The sequence below is a fragment of the Carettochelys insculpta genome, chromosome 1, assembly GCF_033958435.1.
Source record: "Carettochelys insculpta isolate YL-2023 chromosome 1, ASM3395843v1, whole genome shotgun sequence".
In the NCBI taxonomy this organism is placed as follows: domain Eukaryota; kingdom Metazoa; phylum Chordata; order Testudines; family Carettochelyidae; genus Carettochelys; species Carettochelys insculpta.
In genome coordinates this window covers 123,809,889-123,834,178 of record NC_134137.1, presented here as the reverse complement: position 1 = coordinate 123,834,178, position 24,290 = coordinate 123,809,889, and the positions used below count along the sequence as shown (strand labels likewise).

The window sequence follows — 24,290 nt, the reverse complement described above, 5'->3', positions numbered from 1 at the left end:
TCTGTCAACAGAGGGCTGGGTAGTCTGGCTGCTCTCCGCTGACAGAGGGCGTTGACTGGGGAGCCTGTATTAGGTTTGGACATGTTCTGTAGACAGATATTTCTGGACAGAACCTCTGTTGACAGTGACTTCTGTCAAGAGAACTCTGTAGTGTAGACCCAGCTTCAGAGCTCTTGTCAGGTCAATATGGTATTACAGCAATATAGCAATGCAGTAAGACCTCAAATATTTGTCAGTACTTTTATTGACTAATTGGTGGGGTTCCACCATATATTCTTAGCGTGACTAGTATGCAGGGAACAGACTTGAGCAGGAACAAAGACAAGAACTGTACATCAAACTGGTTGTCAGATTGCTCATATTTTGCTTCAGTTCAACATTTAATTCAGGTAAATAATAAAGGGCTCAGCTTTGCAAACTTTACTTTAAGTCAATACTTACTCATATGTCTACGTAGTTCCATTAACTTCAGGGTAAGGAAATGACAACACAGCTCTGTTTCTATTAAAATATATCATCTATTTAACAAGCACACACTTAAGTCCTGTATTTTTATCAGGCTCTAAAACAACATTATTTAACGGAAGAGAATTAATTTTATCACACACTTCCATCCGGAGCCTGCTTCTGCAGTTTTTCTTCACACAGAAGTCCCATTAGCTTCATCCAGATTTGCATGCAAAAAAATGACTAGTGTGAAATTAAACTCTCGAGGCTGAGGGACTAGATATGTAAGATCAAAGTGGTCATTATTGAAGGTCTCATTTTAAAGACTTTCCCCTCTACTCCAACACATGTACTGGTTTTCCGGATTTGAAAAATCAATTTAAAGGTTACCTAGAAAGAGGCAGATAGTAGTAACAGTGAACTAATTTATACTGAAATGGACTTATCACACCAACTCCTGACAATTTTTGAATCTTTAAATATGAGGCTTCGATAAAGCTTTTTATGTATCCTGTCCAATGTGCTTTTACGTTTCTCAACGAACAGTGTGCATGTGGCTTATTTACTAATTCGTTACCAATTACAAGTGTCCCTCGGGTCTGAATCATTTTTGACAGAAAGAATGAGAAGACAGGCACAGTCATAATACATGTAAAGAAAAACTAAAGTGTTTCTATGGATTAGGCCAAGCAAACACAAACGCTTACTATTTCTGGGAAGTGGAAAGGTAGAAATTCTAACATTTCCAACACACACAGGTAACAGCTTGTGTGTATGTCAAACCTTTCATGCCACTACCACTCCCAGATTTCTCCTTAAAGTTTTCAGAAACAAAACAGAGATAACCATTAAAAGCTAGAGCAAAAGAAACACTCCAGCCTGCAGATACTATAAATGTCACTGTCTCCATAAGGATATAGAATCTGGACAAGCACATGAAGCATAATCACATATTTTCAAGCCACTTAAATAGAACATGCCCAAGGGCATGCTGTAGAGAAGCCGGCATTTTCAGCAGCAGGTAACAGATGCAGTTTCCTTTCCAGGAATCACAGAATCCATGCTTATGTGAATTCCAATACAGTCTTCCCCTGCCTTATGAGGGTAATTAGTTCCTGAAAAACTCTTCTTCGAGCAAATTCTTGTAAGTCAAAAATGTAATTACCATTAATTTCAATGGAAAAAATTGTATGTATTCCTGAGCCCCAAAATTTACACCCATTTACACTAAACCACCACCAAATCCCATTAAAATGAACACAACTACTTCAACAGTTAACATTAGTTATCATAACACAACCTAACAAGGCATTTTCCCTTCATTAATTACTCTATAATGTGGCTGTTTCCTGCTCTCGTTAAGCTCTTTCGCAGCTATTACACACCATACACTTAAGAACTAGTAGGAAGTGCGGCCTGGGGAGCAGAGCCCAGGGCCGGGGGTGGGGGGGGGCTGTCCCAGGTGCAGAGACAGAGCAACAGAAATCGAAGAGCACCGGGGGGGGGGGGGGGGGGCGGGCAAAAACCCGGGTAGCTGCCTGCAGCTCCAGAAGCAGGGCCGGTGCAAGGGGGCGGGCAGGCCAGAGCAGGGCACAGGGAGACAGCCCAGCCTGAGCTCAGCTTAGGTTAAGCGGGGAGGGGACGGTGCCAGAGGCTGCCTGCGTGGGGAGCTAGGCAGACAAAGGCAGCAAGTGGTGCCCAAGGCACAGATGCGCAGGGTGGGCAGCAGCGGCCCCCTAGCCACCCAGGGGACGAGTGACGGGGCGAGGCCAGGATGGGCTGCGTGCCCAGCAGCCATGTCTCGCGGGAGCACCTGAGAGCCCACAGCTGCCAGCTGGGCCAGGGTGCGCTGCTGCAGTGCTGAGGCGGAGACCCCCAGACCAGCCACAGGTAAAGGCTGGGCTGGGGGCTCCAGCAAACCGCCATTGGGCGCTGCGGAGAGACGCGTCGGTCCTCATAAATCCTGGGGGCTCCAGGAAACTGCCATTGGGCACTGCAGAGAGATGCATCGGTCCTCATAAATTCAAGGAAATGCCGAAGTAGGGGTTTTAAAAATCAAACTCCTCATAAGTTTGAATTCTTGTAACCCAAATGGGCATATCTCGCGGTATGGCTGTATACCAGTTTGCTGCCAAGCACATTGCTTTCTTTCATTTAAAAGGCAATTTTGCATGGCTTGGTAGGGGATCGAAGCATTTTGAGGAGACTCTTAGCATACTGACTTCACAAGTGTTGTTTTGGGAGGCTCCAACCCTGGCAAATTGGCAAAATCATTCACACTTAATTTTGTTTTTTGCTTTGCACTCCATTTCTACTCCCACTTTAGGCTATGTCTGGATTAGAGGAATTTGTCGGCAGACGTTTTTGTCCAAAGATATCTTGTGATAAAACTTCTTTTGATGGAGCATGTCAAGACCACAGAGCGGATAAAAAGAGCGATCCACTCTGTTGGCAGAGATTTGCTGGATGGCCCAGCTGGTCTACAGGCAAAACAGCTACCCGGAACCACAGCAGACAGGGTTCACAGGTCAACATTTCCTTTCGGGAGCTCCAGCAAGACACACCCTTGAAAGGACCCCCCCAGACACCCACTCCCTGCCTATGCTGCAAGTGTGCCTACCTTCTCAAGGGACAGCACAGCTTGAGCAGGGCTTCACATCTTTCTGGGAGACAAAGCTCATTCCAGTGAGCCATGCTGCCAGAGCAGCCCCAAGGCTTGTGCTGGCCCCATACAGAAGTGCTTCAGCACCTGCTGCACTTCCTGACAGCCGTCCTCTTCCTCACAGAGGAGGAGACCAACACCATCTTCCAGGAGGTCGCTCTTGCTGCAGACGGTCACACCTACACCCACCTCTGCTTGGTGCACAGGCGGATCTGGAGGCACCACAACAGTTCCAAATGGTGGATCTGTCTGGTCATGGGACAGTGGGACGACCACCACAGGCATCCAGAACTTCTACATGTGGAAGGTCACCTGTCTGCAGTTTCGTTTCTGGCTCATCCCGACCCTCCAGAGACAGGACCACCATCCCTGTGGAGAAGCAGGTCACAGTTGTCCTCTGGAAGCTCACTACCCCCAACAGCTACTGCTCTGCAGGAAATCAGTTTGGTATGGGGAAGTCCACTGTCAGGGCCTTCCTCATGGAGGTCAGGCATGCTCGGGCTGCAGTCTCTCCATGGTGGGGGAGGAGAGGGGAGGCAGGGTTTGTCCCACTCAAGGAAAGTGGGGTAAAAGGGATGGGGTTGGGGGAGGAAGCCCAGTCCCTGGGGGGACCATGCCATCCCACCCTGGCACAGGCCTGCTGCTTGGGGTGTGGGCCTCATAGGTGGTGCTCCTGGAAAGCTTGGGGGGCATGGAGCCCCATGGGGCCAAGGATAACTCCCCTCAGTCCCAGATATGTGTTCAGTTCCATCCCTCTACAGGTTTTGACAGCCATCAGCATCATCCTGCTGCAGAGCATCATCCATACGGGAGATGTGGATGCAGTCGTGGCCAGATTCGCCACTCGGGGGTTCCTGAACAGCGTCGGGGATACTGATGGGACCTACGTCTTGATCCATGGATAGCGTGACCACATATATCAACCACAAGAGCTACTTTTCAATGGTACTGCAGGCCCTGTTTAATCACTGTGGACAGTTCACAGACATTTACCTCTGGTGGCAGGGCTGGGCATGCAATGTCTGTGTGTTCTGCAACTCTGTCCTGTGCCAGAGGCTCGAGGTGGGCACATTCATCCTCCACCATGAATTGGCAGTCAGGGATGTGCACATGCCTCTTTGCATCGTTGGAGATGTGGCCTCATGCCCTGGCTAATGAAGCTACATACTGCCCAGCTGGACCCCAGCCAGGAACTTTTCAATGTCCACCTGAACCAGGCCACTATGCAAGCTGAGTGTTCCTTTGGCCTCCTCAAGGCATGCTTTAGGTGTCTGCCCACCTGCTTAAAGTGGGGAAGCAACATCCACCAAGTTGTGACAGCTTATTATGTCTTGCACATCATTGTGGAGGAAAGGGAGAGGCCTTTCTCCTGGGGTAGAGGACAGCCAGCAGCCACAAGGGACATGCATATGAGCAGCTGGGCACAGCTACCATCCGCTAGGCTTTTTGGGACGGGCTGCAGAACCACGAGGTTCTGAGGGAGAGCTTCTCCCACAGCCCCACCCCATCCTCACCACGAGCCCTCCCTTTGCCCCCTCATACCTCCCTGAACCACACACAATGACAGACACGTGCAGTAAACAATTAAGTGGGTTTTACGAACAAAAAAAAGCCATAGTGCAGTGAACTATTTACAGTGTCGGTGGGTTTGTACAGGGGGTGCGCACATCAGACTTGGATGGTGGGGCTTGGGACGGGGCTGGAGGGCCTGAAAACACAGACATGGTGGAGGACTTCAAACCTGAGGTGGAGCAGGACCCCAAGCGTCATCAGCCTTGGGATCCCCTTCCACCCTGGTTTAGGGCCCCTGTCAGGGCTGGAGTGGGGTTGGCACTGGGCTGGAGCCAGGACCAGGGGAAGGTACAGAGGAGGGGGGGGCTGCTGCAGGGCCTGCGTGGAAGGGGGAAGACATGGACCTCAGCCACTGGAGAAGATCCAATCTGCCCTGCAGGATGGCCAGCGGGGGTGACAGCCACAGGCTGCTGGGCCATCAGGGCCCTGTGGTGGTGTCAAAATGACACAAGTTGGTCTCAAGCCTGCAACTGCCACTCTGTCAGCCCACAGCTGCCAATCCACGATGCACATCATCGTCCAGAAGGCAGCACTGTTGTCCCAGTGGATGTTGTTATAAATGCAACATGTTGGTGAGGTTTGGGTGGTTCTACCCTCCGTCGGTGCGGGTCCACCTGTAAGGAAGACAAGAAGAAGAGAGAGTGAATCATTCATGCAACATAACCCCTGAGGCCATATCCTCCACCATGAGCAACAACCAACAACCCTCAGGCCAAGGGATGGGGATGTCCCAGGAACAAATCCATGTGTGGCCTGTACAGCAGGCCCTTCTGCATAGGGGTTCCATGGTGCCTCTGACACTTCACTGACTGCTGTGTCCCCCGCCTCCCCCCGCACTCAACATACTAGCAGCCAAGAGGGCTGTACCGCCATATAGGGATCCCCTCTTGGGTGGCAGGTGAGCCGGGAGCAGCCTGGCCCTCCCCGGGGTCCACTAACACACCTGTAGCTCACAGCACTGACTGCGGGAGTGGATGCTGCCTCCTGCCTGCAGGTATGCCTGCGTGCCAGGTTCAGCCTTCCTCGATGTGTCTGGGGTCAGGCTGATACCCTTGTAGCTGGCCCACTTCCGGCCATGGTTGGTGCTGGGAGTGGTCCCCCCTGACTATCCGAGGCCTGGGGCTCGTCTGGCCTCCCGTGAGGCTGGAAGCAAGATGCCATCCATGCTCAAGGTCTGCCTGCTGGGTCCGGGTGGTGCACGCCACCTTGCACCAGGTTCCACATGCTAGGACTGCAGCACAAGGTCCCCCTGAGCTGGCCATGTGATGCTCAGAACACACCCCTTCTGCACCTCACCCCCCACTCCCTGGGTTGGGTGACACACAGGTTACTCACTGGAGGGACCCTCGCCCAGCTCTGATGCCACCCTGGATGTGGCCTAACTGCCAGGAACAGAGTCCAGGATGATATACAAGCTGCCACTCGCTCTGATTCTGGCAGAGATTGGGGCTCAGAGGCCTCCTCCTCCGCAGGCTCCCACTGCACTAGGAGGGCCTCGGACGCCATGTCTATGCTGCACTGCAGCAGGGCTGCGTTCACCCCCCACACCCAGGATGCCGTGCAGCTCCCCGTAGTAGGTCCTGCCCCCCCGAGCATCAGGCAGTGTCCTGGGCCCAGATATAGCCCTTGTGCAGTTCTTTTACCTTTGCTTCATGGTTGTGGGGGTGGCCTCATTCTGCCAGGGTGGCGGCCATCCTCATATATATATGGAGGCGTTGCGGCGCTTCACTTTGGGTCTCAGAGAGTCTCCTCCTCCACCCACAAGTTCAACAAGGCCTGGACCAGGAGGGACCTGCCTCTTGCCGCCCCAGGGTGGCTCCTGGGACCCCTCAGGCTGTTCCCTCAAGAGCCCGGGGTAGGGCAGGGGCTCCCTGCTGGTCAGTCATGGAGGAACACCAGCTGGAAAGGAGTGTGTGCAAGGGTGTTTGCACAGAAGATGCTGCTCTGCTGTTTGCATACCACATCTCCCTGCCATAGGGTTTCCCAGGCTCCCTGCTGCTTTACAAATGGCCGGATGCAGGAACCATAGAGCATTGCTTGCTGTGGACGGGAGGCCTTTTCTGTCGACAGAGGGCCCCCTGGAATGTCCAGACTGGTGTTTTGTCAACAGATCTCTATCAGAGGTGTTCTTCCTCATGGTGAGCTGCTGACAGAAGCGTTGTGTTCTGTTGACTTACTGTCGACAGAAAGACCTTGGGAATATGGATGCTCCCCAGGTTTTGTCCACCAAGCAGCCCTTTTGTTGAGAGGAAAAAAAAAAAAAAAAAAAAAAGCACTCTAATCTAGACAAAGCCCTAGTGTTTTGCTCATTAAAAAAACCCCACAAAAACGAACAAAACACAACCAAAAACACACCACAGAGGTGGAAAGCTTAAACCTGCATGATCACAAAAACGCCCCACCCTCAATTTTTAAACACCTAAGCGGCAGCATTCCTAACCAGGCCCGTCCCAGGAAGACGACCTGTGAACTAGTTACTATAATGATAAGCCTTGACCCAAAACGTCTCTGCCATGATGAAATTTTCATTCTGTTTTTTTCCAAGCCATTTGAAGTGCCCGTGACGACAGTGATTTTTCCCCTACGGTCTCAGCCACAGATAAATCAAAAGTGACAAGCGTATTTTGATTAGAGAAGGTACTACATTTCAAAGAGACCTCAATTCTGTTTGACAGACATGAATTAGAAATTGAGTCTCAGATTATGCCTTGAAGGGCAGCAGCTCACTTGGGGGATGAAGAGGAATGACACAAGCAGAGGGTTGAAATGTTGGAGTGGCGACCTCCCCTGCGTGCAAGCGCATCTCTGCTATGCAGTTCAGAGGGGAGGGGAGAAAAGCCACGTACTACCTCTGCTTTCGGGCAGGTCATGAGCACTCTAGGCAGAAGACTCGCTGCTTACAGAAGTTATTTGAACTACTGTGCCTGACCTTAGCACAGGGGGTGGGGTACACTATGGAAAGCACCTCACACTTTCACATACAAAAAACAAACAAGTTAGGCAGATAAGCCAGGGATAGGCACAGTCTCACCCAGCAGTATAAAGAAGTCTCAGGGTCTACTGAATGTATTAGTGTTTGTTCTATAGCTGATTGCACCCTGGCTGTTAATCACTGATTTGCGAGATATTAGATTAGATAAAATTTACAGAAATAATCACAAAGTTCATGAGGCTTAATTTGTTGAGTTTCTGAGGTTCAGAACATTTAACGGTGCTGGTATAAACAGGCAAGCCGTTCTAGACACATAGCAGAAAAAAAACCCAATGGTTAAACACAGCACTTCAAAAAAAACAGTACTGATCTTTCCTGAGCTTTCTCTTGGCAGTTTTAAACCTGGTCCAGATAGCCCTGTTAGCCCTACTGACTCAGCAGCTTACATACGATTTACTAAGAGTTTTTCCACTGACTAAAAAAATGTGACAGTTATTTCTGGGGCTTCCCTTCAGTCCCAAGCAGCAGGGGGGGCTGACAGCTATTGCAGGCCCTGAGGCAAGGTGGGCGGGGGGACTGGCTCCATGCTTTCTGGAAGGGTAAGGCCTAGAGAGGAAGGGGCAGGGCGTCACGTGGTCAGCTCTTAGCACTGCTCAGACCCTGGCACTGCCCCCTAACCCTTCCTCGTAGCTGCGAGGAGCAGCAGAACAGCACTATCTCAGCACTTCAAAGGGGCCCAGAGCTCCACCTGCTGCTGCTGATACAGCAGTGGTGGGCAGAGCTCTGGGCCTTGAGCAAACTGCCCCTTTGCAACTTCCCCACACCTATCAGAGGGCCTTGTCCCAAGAAGATAGTCAATTGCTGGCTGTGGATACTAATGTCATTAACCTCGTCACTACTATCTGATTTGCAGTACACCTCAATTTATTCTCACTCTCTCTCTCTCTCTCTCCTGTTGTTCAAGGCATCTTGGGGCTTTTTATTGAAAACTTCATCTCTAAACAAACAGATCGAGTGTCACTTGCATAATACTAGTCAATTTAAAACATCCTAGTTTTTAGCCCCAGGGACCTTTCTAGACAGGTTTCAGCCGTGAAGGAATAAATGCAAGCTGAATGTGAGTCTCTAGGACTCACTTCTGAGGAAACAACTCATTAACATGAGTGAATCCCCCTTCCATTCTGACTCTGCTTACTGAAGGAGAGGTACTGAGCCAACTGAAAAACCCTGTTGCATTTGGCCACAACTTTTATAAGGCCCATATGTCAGACATGGTACAAAATTGGAGAGGGAAGGGGGGGAGAAAAAAAAAATGTATCACCACCAATTACATAATTTGCTCTGGCTGCGATTTTATTTAGCTGTTGCAAGGGTTCATGAGCAACATATATCGAAGTGCAGCAAGACTTAATTCCTTGGTACCAGAGATTCCAGCAGCACGTCTCTTTGCCTCTTGAAGCTTTTTTGCAGAATGCAGCAGGATATCTGCTCCCTGATTTAAGTAACTGATCACATTACACCCACCCTGCATTCTTTACATTGGCTGCCTACAAAGGGGCAGATTGATTTTTAGATTGCCCTGTTGACCCATGTAAAGCCCAGAATAATACAGATCTGGCTATGTATGAAAGTTGCTGATAGTTATTTCATGCAAAGACTAGTCTTGCACGGATTCAGCTTGGCACACCTCCCCCCACTTTGTGACAACTCTCTTATGAGTACAAACACACATAATTCAAAGAAACGTTGTGGAAAACAGATCATGCAGCATGTCATTTTAAAAGTTCCAATCCACTGAATCTGTATATTGTGTGTGGGGGGGGGATGTATCTGAAGTTAGAAATATTAAGTGGGAACCTGTTTTATTAGTCCAGGCATTATAGTAAAAGCAGTTAGTGAGACTTCAGGAGCATTTATGGATGGGTGATCAAGTCAATGATTTGTGAACAGTTTTGCTTGTTCCTGTGAACTCAAACTGTGTCTGGTCCTACATGGTCATGTGGTCAGGCCACCTGGTACCAGAACCCATTTTGGACCTGGAACTTTTCCACTCAACCCGAGAAAAAATTTGAAGTGAGCACAAAGAATTCCCACCTTGGGCAAAATGGGTAAAAAGGAGAGAAACAAACAATAGGGGAGTAGCCAGATGCAAGAGACCTCCCCACTCCCCACCACGTCATGACCAAGATGCTTGCTGGAAACATCTAAATCTGAACTGGAGGAAGCATTGGGCCCAAGCTATGAAGATGCCTAACTTGAGAATAACCGTCAGGTTAAGAATTTGCATGTAACAAGCCTTAGTGTAGTAAGATTAGCTGGTGTGTTTTGTTTCTTTTGGCTCCATAACTTACTTTGATATGTATGTCTGCCTTCACTTGCAATCACTTAAATCCTACTTTTTATAATTAATATAATCACTTGTTTATTATGAAGCCCAGTGTAAATGATTGTTATCAGGGTGGGGATTGAAGCAACCACTGTACAGCTCTCCTTCAGTGACAGAGAGTAAGTCTGCAAGCCTTCTCTGTGTAAAACTTTCAGAGCAAGACAGATTTGGGGGTTTGTACCTCTCTGGGGCCTATACACATTATAACTGAGCCCTCCCAGAGCTAAGCTGGTTCAGAATCTGTGTTGCTCTGCTGTGGGGCGGTGACCTTAACTCTGTGCATTGGCTGGGGGAAACTAGCACAGCTGGCCCAGCAGAACAGGGGGGTGGAATGCCCAAGGGGGCAGTAGGTGGGCTCAGCGGTGTGACCAGCGCATATGACGACAATCCTAACAGGACCCCTGTAATCCAGGCCCTCACACACCCATCATCACATCCGAGCTGGTGTCCCTTAGGCTGTGGCACTCATTCTGCCATGATATCCATATCTTCAGTCCTACCCTCTCCATCTTTAAAGGAGCACTGTCAAGTAAAACATTTTAAAATAGCGATTTTATCAAAAGCACCTGTCCCATGACTATATTTTGTTCTCATAAATTCGTGGAACTAACATCTCAGGTTAGTTCTGCAGATACCTTATAAAGCACAACCCAAAAGTGTACCTGGAAAGAAAAAAATTCCAAGCCTATGCTACTCTGTTCTCTCTAAACTGGATGAAGATTATTTGAGAGAAAATAGTCAGTCAATCTTAACAAGAAACAGCAGAGAGCAATTAGACCTAAAAATATAAAAATTATCTGTTAAAGTGAAAAAGTAGCTGAATACAAGCATGTGGGAATTATTAAACACAAAGATTAGGAAAGCTTCAGTATTACAACCTCTAATTTTGAGATTCCTAATTTCAAAGTGAAACACATACACATGAAGTTTTATAGGCATGATTTTTTGACAGGGTACAAACTTTCCAAAAAAAAAAAAATCTGAAGTCAGTGACATTGAGGATATTAGTGTTCCAAAAAAGCTGTTTTTGTTTCCTGGACAGTTTCCTATCCCCTCCCCTCCCCCCCCATAACTTAATAACAATCTGCTTAGAAATCTGAAATGGTTTTAATATAGCTTAGTGAGGACTGGTGCCTTTTAACAGCTTCAGGCTATTTTCTTATTAAAAGCGGATTCTGTGCAAGCTACGAGCTCCACACTGCTGTTAACGCCACACGCTGGCTCATGCACTGCAGGGAAGCTATCCTGGCCCACAGCAAGCTACTCAATTCAACTCACCACTTCCTTGTGCTGTTTGGAAGGCACAGGAGCAAAACACCGGGTGCTCTCGAGCTATGTGAGCTTCAGGTGGTCCTCTGGAATTTTAGTTCCACAGGCAACACACTGCTCCTCAAGGCAGACAAACGCTCCTGTGGTGCCCACAAGCTTTGCAGTGACTGAATTGCTTTTCTCGCAAATATTTCCAGCACTCCAGGGATGGCAGACTTGTTCCCCACCTCACTATCCACTCAGCTCCTTCAATCACATGGACTGAGCTTCTGGAGCACCTGAAAGTTCAACTCAAACTCCACATGGTGTGAAGTTCACAAGTATCCCATTAGCCCAATGCACTACTTCAGTGTTGTTTATGAGCATCACCAGGGCAAAGAGCTCCTTGCTACCTGAATGCACAGCACTTCATTGTCACAGCCCCTGTTCCCTTTCCCTAACACTTCCTTTCTCTCTAGTCTTTCAAACTCCAACTTCCCTGTACCAGTTCTGGTTGCCCCTTCTACATACCCTCTGGCTGCTAAGCTATGCCCTCCATCTTAGTTACACTGGTAAATCCATACAGCCCACAGGAGCAAGCCCACCAGGATCAACAGACATTAAGTCAGCCAGCCTTGTGTGAATGCTCGAAAAAGAGCAATGTGGACAGTGTTTTGAAGTTGTATTGGGTTCCGAAGGCGAGGGCTTGTGCCTGAGCTCTAGCCCAACATGACTTCAAAGCACTGGCCACACAGCTTTTTTTTTTAGTACTAGCGTAAAGCCCCACCAGGCCAAGTCCGGCAACCTACTCTGCCCAGCGCCACAATTACTCCCATCATTGACCGGAACTCTACACACATTCTAAAATTCTCAGATAAACAATTGCAACTGTTTTCACTGGTTCTGAAGCTGAATGAAGTTTTAGACCTCAAGATTCAATTTCCTCTCCACCAACTGGGAGTCTGGATGAGACCAGGAAAGCACAGGAGTCTAGAACTTCCTTCCCATCAGGACTGCCTTGTAAGTAAAGCTTCCCCGGACATTTTGATTTTGATAAAGGATCGTCAGAGAGCCTCATACATTTACTGACATGGCCTTCTATCTATGCAAGTGTCTTCTTCAGTAATTCCCACCTTCCCCTGCTTGTGTTTGTCATTCTCTTTGACAACCATCACCAGCTAAGCTGTCTGGAAAATGTAAGAGTGCACTGGCAGAAGACTGTAGAAATGTATTCTTGCAGTAAAAATGCTTCTCCGTGAAGAACATTTCAGCACACCAGACACCTCAGCTACAAAGGGGCCTATTCTTTCTGAGATGCACACATGCATGAATCCCACTGACAGGAGTTATGAGGGTACATCAGTAGGAGAACAAGCTTCAAAGTATCTACCGTTACCAAACAATGATCCATCCTAGAAGCAATTTTTAAGGATGACACATTCTTTCCCCTACTACACTTTCCTCTCTGCTCTTCAGAAACCACTCGATTGCAATAGCTGACTAGACTCAGTCCATAAAATACCTCTCAAATGTAAACACCATTAAAGCTATGGCACAAAACCTCAAAAGCCACAAAATTCATGTTATTTTTCTAGTAGACAAGAGTAGCACAACGAGTTTCCACATCTTTTGGTCAAGTGTGCATTTACCAAGGCTGTTTTCTTTGCTGTGAGATGGAGAACAAGGCATTCTACTGGGTTTCTTTTTTTTTTTTTTCTTTTCCTCCTTTTTGCTGTTGGTTTTCTTTTGTTTGTTTGTTTCTTTTTTTTAAACGCACACACACTTTTCTCAGGTAAACTGTCCACATTTAGAACACAATGCAGACTTTCTTGAGACTCACTTGACTGAGCCCGGATTGTGATTCTGAGACAAGCAATACAGGCACGGTCACAGGTTGGAGCACTACAAATCCCTACTGCCCTTACAGGAGGCTACACACGACAGGCTTCACCTCCCGCTAACCCCAGAGCCTTATCACAGTGCACAAGAACAGCATTTCTGCTACTGTATCTCTGAAGAAGGCACAACATACTTTCCCTGCTATGTTGGGCCCACTCAGTAGTTTGGTGCGAAAAATCACACCCTCTTTGGAGTCATGCAAATCACCAGCAGACGCTCAGGGACAACATTCTGATAAGCCAGCAAGCAGAGCATGCAAGGACTGGGGTGCCTCCTTATGTAATGGTCACCCCCTACAAATCCACAGAAGGCTCAATACAGTCTTAGCCCAGATTAACACTTGAATAAGGATGTACTTCTTCCAATGAATGGATGGCTGCATTTGGCTCTTAGGACACTTCTTTAAAAAGCAGATTGTGGCTTTCAGTAAACATACATATTTCAGCACGTAATATAAATTCTTAAGAACTATTTTGCAAAATGTAATCATTCCGCTTGCACAGAAGGCACTTTTAAAGGTTTGTCAAAAGAATGACAACTGGTACCTAAGAGACTAGTGGCCATGAGATGGCTTTTGGTTGCTACTGACTGGATTCAAAGCAGCAGTGTAAAGCTGAAAGGCTCCACGAATCTCATTATCAGTTACCTGAGCCATTTAAGACCCACTTTGCATCATGAAATCTATAATACCTGTGATACTTATTAAACTATTGTGACATAATGTACCTCAAAGTAGCACACCCCTGCCCCCATTCACATCTGTATATGGTTGTGATGTTTCACACAAATCATGCCATGTAAGATGCCGTAAAATAGGTCATGACCTGCTGAAAGTCATTGCTCTCCCAAAATATGTATTGTTACTATGTATGAAGTTAGGTGATTTTGCTACATGGTTATTGAAATATGTTGAGAGTTTGGGAGATGCTCTCTGCTAGCTCTCCTGTGATGGTGAGTCACACCCAAATGGACATTAAGGGACCATCAGAAGTACTGAGCAGAAGAACTGTAACAAGAGCTATACAAATCTGTAAGAGGCAGTTGTGAAGCACCACACAATGGGGACTGCTCAACTCTACTCAGCAAAGCCCACTGAGGCACACCTTGGACAGTATCTTCCCTGAGTCATGAAGTGTGACTATAAAATAAGGGACAGTGGCATCTGCAAACTACTCTTCTTCTCCCTCATCTTTGTAGAAGACAACAAGAATGCTGGGGGACAAAGACTTTGAACTGGGGAAACGGGTCCCAGACCAAAAAGGGACTTCAGTGTGTGAGCTGACAGAACATAGAGCCGCCTATATCATATGCCAGGACAGGAAACTGCTTGATCCATATCTTGATTAATATGAAAGTTTAGGGTTTTTTTTTTTTTAATACAGTAAACTTTTATATTTGACATTTTACCATCGGGAACTCTCAAATAACTGGCACTTTCAACCATAAGTAAATGTTAGTTACGTTTTCCTTAAGTACAGGACAGTGAAAGTAAATACAAATAAATTCAGCAAACACAGTGTAAGTCTACAGTATATAATGCTACTGTTGGTAACTGAAGTACTCTGCATACACTGTTTCTTAATATTAATCTTGTTTTTCTTTAATGCATTGCTAGGTATACCTCTCCATTATCCAGAATATTTTAATATCTGGCAAACTCCTGGTCGCAGGGCTTAACCCTCTCCAACTGCCCCCCCAAACCAAGGACTTACCTTTCTGCTGCTTCCCTGACTGTAGAACATGTGTTCTGCTGAGGAAAAAGTCAGATCTCCACTTATGTGAAATCCAGGTTTACGCAAGGGCACATGGAATGTAACCCTCAAGTACTCTGAGACCTTACTGTACTGTATTTTCTTAGTTAATCACAATCTTTCTGTACTCCAACATACTTCAGACAAATTCATTGGTGCAGATGAAATGTTAAAGCGCTTGGGGTATCTGGTTGTGCATGTACACTATTCTTTGATGGTGAGGCAAACTTGCACTGGTCAAGATAAGGTCTTGAGCAGTGTAAAATGTGACATTTCTGAGTGCAAGGTTGGGAGCTGGAGGGATTTGCTGACGTCTCCTCTTTTTATAGTTCATGAGTGGCATAGAGTGCATTCAACTTAACTGGGTGAGTCTCCAGATGCTAGTGACTGAGGGATAGCAGCACCTGGAGGGGTTTGTTGCTTGTCACCAACAAAGCATTGTGAGAAAGCACCCAGGGCTGGGGAGTTAAGGGAGCACAGCAGTTACACTGTTTGAGGTTGTACCCTGGGGATCCTATCACACTCATCCACTGAATTCAGCACAACCCTAAGTAAATGCTGTGCAATTTCACAATCTTTATAAAGTAAGTTTGAGTTGCTTGTATATCAATTTATATACATAGTTGTGTGTGCACATTTTAAAAGCATGGAGACTCAAACCCTCCAATTCATACTCAGCCAAAGCTTCCAAGAGAAGCAGGCATGGGTTGATTTAAAAAAAACAGGGCTTTTTAACCACTGAATGTAAATAAGAAACTGTAAGCATCTTGATTAAACTATGGGTATAAAGTGCTTATTTCAGTAAACCCTCGAGTTACACAGGGGTTGCGTTTCTGCAACCCCCATGTAACTCAAGTTTTGCACAAGTCGGCAGGGAGATGAGAAACAGGCTGCTGCTTGGTTCCCAACTCCCCTCCGCTTGCAGATCCAGGACACCGACCAGCCTACAAGTGCCTTCCACATACTACGCCTTGAAGGCCTCATCCAGGCACTCTTGTATTTTTCTCCCCCCACGAGATACTTGGGCAGGCCTGACTTGTTGCATCTTCCACAATAGCACACCTTGCCAGGCCAGGCAATGAGATAGTGATCTCGTGTCATGGTGCCACACAGCATTTTAGCAAATTTTCCAGGCTTTGGGTCACTCAGCAGGAGTAGCTGTTCTTTCTCCATATCTGTTAGTTTTAGGAGATGGTGTTGTCTTTCACAACCTGCAGAAGCACAGCAATTCACTTTTCCATTTTCTTCAAACCCTGCTTCTGCTCCCTTTACACTGGCCTGCAGCAGCCAGAGGGTGCTCCATTGCCCACTCCACAACACGGTTTCCAACCAGCATTTCTTCTCATTTTTCATGCCCCCTCTCCCCCACGCCATGCTGCTGGACGTTTCCCCTCGCAGTACTCCTGCCCCCACCATTTCTTTTGAGTTTGCAGGACTCCCAGGTTCCGTGCAGCTGCTGGGCTCTGCTGGGCATTTCTCCTCCAATGTCCCTTTCCAGGCACCATTTGTTTTCAGTTCTCAGGAATCCCCCTTTGCCACACAGGGTGTTCCTCTACTATGCTTTTTCTCTCTCACGTTGCTTTAGATCCAGACTTTCTTTGGATTTTTTTTTTCCCCTTTACCTTATTTTTTTTTGTGCACCAAAGCCCCACCCTCACACAGCCGTTACTGAACGGATAGAGATCCTGAGCTCCCTGCTTCAGTTGCAGAGGGACTCCCAAACCAGCAGGGCATCAGCTGATACCTGCTGGCCAGAGTCCCCTGAGAGGGTCCCCACCCACCCCCTGTAGTCAGGGTCCCCACACATGGGGAAGAAGGGCAAGGCTACCCTGCCGCTCCAGCCCCAAGGGTCACTGCAAAAGGCTATTCAAGCACCCTTGAGAAAGCTCCGTTGGTCGGACACTTAAACCTCTCCTCCCCTCAAAATAAAATCATTCCTTTGAGCTCAGGGTGATTTCTTGCCCTGCAGGAGTTGGGGCGGGCGGGGGGGGGGGGGGGAGAAGAATGCTGCAGCAGGAAATGGCATAATCTCCACGGTTTTTTTGCGTGGTTAATGATGCACTGAATTCTGGGATTCCAACATGAAACACCCATAAGCAACCCGGGCTAAGGCACTGTGAGATGGGCACCCACAATGAGGTGCTCACGCTGTCGACCTTTCATGGGGCAATGGGGATGTGGAGATTTGACACAGAGAAAAGGTGAGTTCAATTGCAAGAAGCTCTGGGGACACTTTATTCGAACTCATAATATTGAGATTAAGAATTCAAATTTTATATATCACTTATCTTGTAGTGTAGATGCAGCCTAGGTGAACAAGAAGTAGGAAACAAGAAGCAGGAATCACGCTGGCCCTCTGCAACCGCCAGGCTCCCCAGCTGCCCCCTGAACTACATGGCTGCCAGGTCAAAATGAAATGAATCTAAATAACACTATCAAAATGAAGCATTTCAAAACAGAAGACAACTTGTCAATAGCTCCAAACTGAAACTTTTCAGATTTTTATTTCTGCATTTTACATTCTCAAGATCGGCCCACTAGACCTCTAATGGCGTGTGCCAGGACAGGCAGTGGAAAAGTGGCACGAAAATGTAGAGGTGTTCAAAACAACATAAGTAGTAACCTGAAGAGTCAGTAATGGTACCACAGCTCCTTAGGAGCACAGTGGTATCACTAGGGACTGTGTGACCACTCACTGGACTTGTTGGAGTTGCCACTGTATGAGTGTCCCACGGCTGGAGCTACACCACACGAGCCATACCACCCCATGGCTGAAGTCACCGCTGCACAGAGCCGCAGGAGTCCCACTGCTCAGAGCTGCCTTCGCCACCAAGCTCTTGTCCCACCAAGTGGTGGTACGTATGCACAGAGCAGTGCCCCATGTGTGCGGCTCTCCTGAGCCACATTTGCCACATCCTGCTGTCCTGTTCACCACATGCGGTGAACAGGGAGCATATTAGACACCATGGGTCCATACTAACTGCTAACTAGCAGCAAGGGCTGCATACCTCCTTTCTGAAAGGCATAAAGACTACCTCAATGAAGGTCACAAGTTCTAACAGAGCTACAGAAGCAAGTAAAGTGCATCAGACAAGTAAAAAATGCCCAACTCACTCCTCAGAAAGAAGTCTTGAGGGTTAAGGAAAATGAGAAACACTTTAACATGACTCGATCAGAACTCACGTGAGACAAGAAGTTTCACCACAAAATACACACTAAAGCACAAGAGACACCACCTAGGCAAAGAAAATATCTTAGTGGAAATAAACTGGGGAGGTGAAATCAACAGAAAAGACATGGCCACCTTGTCTGAAGAAGCTGGCAACGTTCCTGTACCATATATGATAACAATTGCAAGAGAGCAAACAAGATCATCACATGACACTGGGGGCTTGTCTATGCTTGCCCCCAACTTTGAAGGGGGCATGGTAATCAGGGCCAGGGGAAATTACTAATCAAGTGCTGCAGTGAATATGTAGCACTTCATTAGGCTAATTCTTCCCCGCAGCAACTTTCAAGTGTCAAACTTCTAAGTGACAGCATGTGTGTAGCTGCGGGCACTTTGAAGTATCCACAGTACTTCAAAGCCCCTTTACTCCTCAAAGTTTCGAAGTTGCCATGGGGGAGAATTAACCTAATAAGCGCTGCATATTCACCACAGCACTTCATTAGTAATCTCCTGTTGCCCTGATTACCATGCCCCCTTTGAAGTTGGGGGCAAGCGTGGACCCAGCCTTGGTGTATTAGTCTTGTACAATTATCTTAAAACAAAGCCAAAGATCTTTAGTGACTATGGAAGCCATGGTCAGAGATCTGAAAACGATATCAATGCTACTACATAGCCACAGCAGAACATTACACCAGAACTGTCAGCTATCCCTGCAATCTCAGGTTAAAATACAGTACAGGTTGAACCTCTCTAGTCCAGCACCCTTGGGACCTGACTTGTGCCACACAAGAAAATTTGCCAGACCACAGGAGGTCAATATTGCCTAGCAGCATTACCAACACTTCCCCTGCTTATTGGGCTCTTAGCAGACATTTAAGGATAAGTAACAGCTAAATAACAGCACAGAACACTGAGAGCCAGGACAGGTGGCTGTAATCAAACTTTATGGGATCATAGGAAACTTGGCCTGTAGCTTAATTTTGGACTTGGCAAATGCACTGAGTGGAAGATTCAGTGAGCTGAATACTCCCTTCCCTCTGCTGGGTCATATCACTGCCTGATGTCATTGAACAGGAGACTAAATTCATGGCTGCATGCTACACTGTCAAATTATGACAACACGTTGGAAGTACAGATGACAAAGGCAACCAAAACTGGCAAGTTACCACAAACAAAATTTCAGCTCCTTACCGCCACCAACTGAGCATTTAGAAAAATCTAAAATAAGCCAGTTTTCAAAGATGTATACAAAAAGTGCTTTGGGCCCAGATGCAGCACCGCTTGGTCTACTAGATCATTATGGATGAATACGTGATGCCGCTTTCAAGTGATGCACACTATAAGTTTATGGCACTATTACATCCACATTTCAAAGTGCCATATATCGTATCCTTTGCATGCCAGGGAGGATTTAGCACATGGCTATGGTCTGACAAAATCACCATTAACAATTGTAGATGAAAACAACAACTGACCCATGTTACTCATAGTAGAGCACTCAACTGATGCATGAATAGGAAAAACACTAGCAATTATTTGTAATGGCTCTAAAATGAAAAATTTGGTTAAAACTTTATAATAAAGTTTGTTGACTATTTCTTCACATTAGAGTGGTCATTCCACCAAATAAAGGTAGAAGTCCAGGCTATGCATCAACCCCTTTCCTCATATGCTTACTATTCAAATACAAATTACTGATGGATATAAAAATCCATACACTTTATATATTATAAAAAAAATCAAGGCAAAAAGAGTTCTATGCCCCAAAAAATGCTAACGCTGATTGATTATGGACTGGAAGAGTGGTATTCAAAGTGGGATGAAATGTCAGTATTTCAAAATGGTCAACAATGATAAAATGTCATGAGGCAGATTTTTAAAAGATCTAGTTTTCAGATATAGAATAAATAAGAAAACATTATGCGGGCTCTAAAGCCAGGTTGTACACTGTGACTTGGAACACAGGGTTCCTCATCAAGATCACACTTAAAAGCTTCCCTACATTCACCTGCAACAGCAGTCGTTCACAACGCGTATCTGTCTATATAAATTAAATCTCAGTTTTTACAAACGATCTCCATAATTATGGTAATCTTAAGCCTCATGGCTGATGCTTGTCCATTCACCTATTTTAAACAAGTCTGTTTTTAAAGACATGCAATTGAGCTAAAAAACTGATTTTTCTGAATAAAAAAAGAAATTTATTGTAAAAAGTGTTATTAATATGGATAACAAAAGCTCACTGAAGTTTTGCATGACTAACAGTTTTAGGGATGGATCAAAATATAATTTAAGGTTTAGGAAAAAAAAAGTTTTTGATTGGATGTCGTAACTCTAGAGTGCCCCAATTCCGTGACCACTCATATGTTTAGTAAGTAGACCACAAAGGCTATGTTTACAATACACTGATCTTTCAAAAGAAGTCTTTCTGGAAGCTTTCTTCTGAAAAAGCTTCTTTCAAATGAGTGATCTGACTTGTTTTTGGAAAGAGTGTCCACACAGCCCCAACTCTTTCAAAAGAATGATCCAGGACCAAAATATACCAGGCTATGAGGACTGCTCATTTGACAAAAAGGGGCCCACAGAGCATCTACACACATTTGCTTTCAAAAGAAGGCACTCTTCCTGAAATGGGAGCGGAAGAGCGCTTTCAAAAGGAGTGCCGCATTCTTTTGATTTAATTTTGAAAGAATGCTTTGTGTGCGCATCTGTGTAGATGCTCCACTGGATATTTAAAAAAAAAAAACCCTTCTTTCAAAAAATATTTTAAAATAACTGGCTAGTGCAGACGCAGACGAACAGGTCAATTGTGAGGAAATAAAATCCATTATCGAACTGGAGCACATGCGTAACTGTTTACAAGACTGGGGCCTTTGACTGTAAGCTCTTCAGTGCACAAAATGGATCTTCCCATAAGTTTGTACAGCATCTAACTTAACTTCAAGGCTATATCTACACTAGAAGCATCTGTCGACAGGGTAATCTGGACAGAACCCCTGTCAACAAATTGCATCTACAGACAACTTGCTGTCGACAGAGAACTGCCAGACATCACTGCCCTCTGGTGCCAGAAACAGAATGGCAGCTCTGCAAAGAGGCCTGCCCAGCAACCAGAAGCCCTCTCTGTCGACAGAAGAGGTTATACTGCACTTCCGTCGACAGTACTCTGTTGAGCGCTTGTTTATCCCTCAAAAATTTGAGGGATAATACTATCGAGGAAAATGCAGAGTTCTGTCAAGACTTTGTTGACAGAATGCTTTAAGTATATAGATGCTCCCTGAGTTATGTTGATAGAAGGCCCCTTCTGTCAACAAAACTGTAGTGTAGACCCAGCTCAAGTGTTTTTGAAAGCTATTTTCAAAATAGTTAATGTTTGGAATGACATAATCACTCAAAAGAACCTTTGAGTTTCGGACCCTGAATATTTTAAGTTTCCACACTTTGAGGGGTAAATACATGAACATATTTGTGTAAATCGGTGTCCACATTTTAAGATACATGCATCCAACTTCAACGTACCCCAAAATATACAACATAGTACAGAATATTGATTGGAGTCAGTACAACTAAGAACATCATATTAGAAGGCTATGTTTTTTAGTTATGTAAAGTGTGAAAAGCAAGTAGCATATTTACAGAACAAAGCCCTGAGGATACAAAGTTCAGGGTAGAATCATGCATGCAGCTGCTCTGAAAATAAGCATGCTTAGATAAAATATGAAAGCAATTATTTTTGTTGGATACTGTGTACCTAGATCGCTGCACTAAGCTTACATAATTAAACAAGACAAAAGGTCAGAAGGTACCTAACCAACCATTTACAACAGTAATTATAACTGAGCTGTAGCAGTCTAGTACTTCATAACTATCTGTGTAATAAATGGAGGAAAATCTCCTGTTTTAAGTTTCTTTTGTTTTCTACCAACACCTAGCTTTTCAAATAATCTTTTGTTACACAAAAAAGGGCTGCGGTGTCAGAAAATGCTATCTAATGGCTTGATCCTGAAAATCTTTACTGAACTGTGCTGGACAAGAGAAAGCAAACTTTTTCATATGGTGCACCATATCACAGAAATTGTCTTGTGGATCACCTCCAATCCATTTGTATCCTGGTTAACACTCACATACTGTTTACAAAAACCACAAGAAAAACTACATCAATTGTAAAAACAAAAAGCAGTCAAGTAGCACATTAAAGACTAGCAAAATAGTTTCTACATCAATTGTAGCATGGCTGTGGTCTGAAGAAGTGGGTCTATCCCACGAAAGCTCACCTAATAAATTATTTTGTTAGTCTTTAAAGTGCTACTTGACTGCTTTTTTGTTTTGATAGTATAAAGACTAACACGGCTCCTCCTCTGTTACTACATCAATTGCCTACCCAGAAAAGTAACATTAATGATGTTAATACATGTTAGCATCTCTTAATCCCATTAAGTTCCAGCACCACATGCTAACCAGCTCTACAAACGTCACCAGCACAAGCACTGTAAATCCACAATGGTCCCCAAACCACAGACTAAAAATTACTGCTGCAGCAGAGGAGTGTGCTCCTACTGAGAGTTCTGTGTACAGTTCCTGACTGGATCAGCAGATATGCCAGCACCCTGGCATAAACTGGTGCGAATCTAGAGTATTTCAGTACCAGAAACCTTCATAACCCCACCACCACCTAACTGAACATAGTCAGTCTGGTGCTTTGTTTTATTTTTGAGAACTCTCACAAAATTTAAGTCAGGTATCAGATAGCACAAAACAAAACTTAGGATAGTGTAAGGTTTGCATGGGAGAACACTCGAATCAGGAAAAGGATATGCAAATTTTGTTAAACAACCTTAATTCTTCCCCCAAACACACTGTGATATTATATTATATAATAAAAGAAAAAACACATAAACCCTATAGTAATACACATGGCTAAGACTAAGATTTAAGGTTTGGTGCTTAACTTTCATTTGGCATTTCCTTACCTGAGCACTTAAATGGGCAACCCAAGATCATTTTATAATGAAATATCCTAGTTGTGCCGTTTTGTAGTTATTCTTTAACACAGGAGAAAGCAAACGCATAAGGAGTGGCACTTTACAGGTCACAGTCCTGCCATCCTCCAATAGTTTGTGTATATGCCAAATCTGGAATTGCCAGGCTTGCCGAGATAACCCTTGCCTATGCACAGGTAAGGCCACTTCACAAAACACCTTGTATTACTCAGATCCGGCTGCTCAGATCCTAAAGTAAACAACAGTAGGCTTCCTCCTACAAGCCTTGTCAAGCACAACGCAGCCTTTACTGAAGTCCCTATAACATACAAGCCACAGGCAACTGCTGAGCCTACACACAGCCTCTCTGATTTGAATGGATTCTTTAGTCAACCTACTCAACTTGCAGAATCGGGGCCTAATTTCTTGCTTATTAATGGGTGCACGGGATTTAGTCCATGCACAGCTTGATGATGTACTAAGAAACATACCCAAGTAGCTCTTTGAACATGCACAGACTTTCTTAGCTGTACAATGTGTGATGGTTTAAAAATAAAAGCAGATGCAAAAAGATAGTGAATTTGCCACGCTTATGATTTTCAGTCAAATCTAAGCCATTTAGAAAAACACTTTTCCTGAAATAAGGTCTATTTCCAAGTTAAATTCAAAATCACAGCTGTTCAGAGTAGAGTGGTGATTAACCAAAAATTGCAAAAAACATTTTTAAAATGTAATACATGTCATCTCCCCACCTTATCAAAACCTGCTGAATTATTTGTCATTAAGATTTCAAAATTAAATCTTCAGGTTCACACCAAATTGGGAGGGTTTCATCCCAGAAGATGAAAACTCAAAGTTCTGAGCAAGAACATAAGAATGGCCCAAGTGACTAAAAACCAAAGATCAGACTAAAAACTATTACCCAGCCCTGACTCTAATAATTGTTCCTGGCACTACTAAATCACCACTGCTTATTTAACATCTTCATATCTGAAAACAAATTATTCTTAATATTCCATAAGTGACAAAATAAATCATTCATATCCTGGTAATCAAAGTATATTTTCCATCCATTGACACCAATTATAATTAGAATATTACTGAGTCTAAAATGCCCGATAGAAATATAATTATTTTACAGAAAGGACCAAATTGCATACTACAAATGCATTAGTAAGGATCCTTCTCCCAGATTCTTAGGCTATAAAACAGTTGCATCCCTGTTCCAAGTTCAAGCTGAAAAAA

General features: G+C 45.1%; 1 protein-coding gene across 2 annotated transcripts in view; it reads right to left on the bottom strand.

Moving 5' to 3' along the window:
- Positions 1-24,290, bottom strand: part of ST6GAL2 (ST6 beta-galactoside alpha-2,6-sialyltransferase 2) — a 77,902-nt gene that overhangs the window by 52,807 nt on the left and 805 nt on the right. The gene's annotated exons all lie outside the window — the stretch shown is intronic.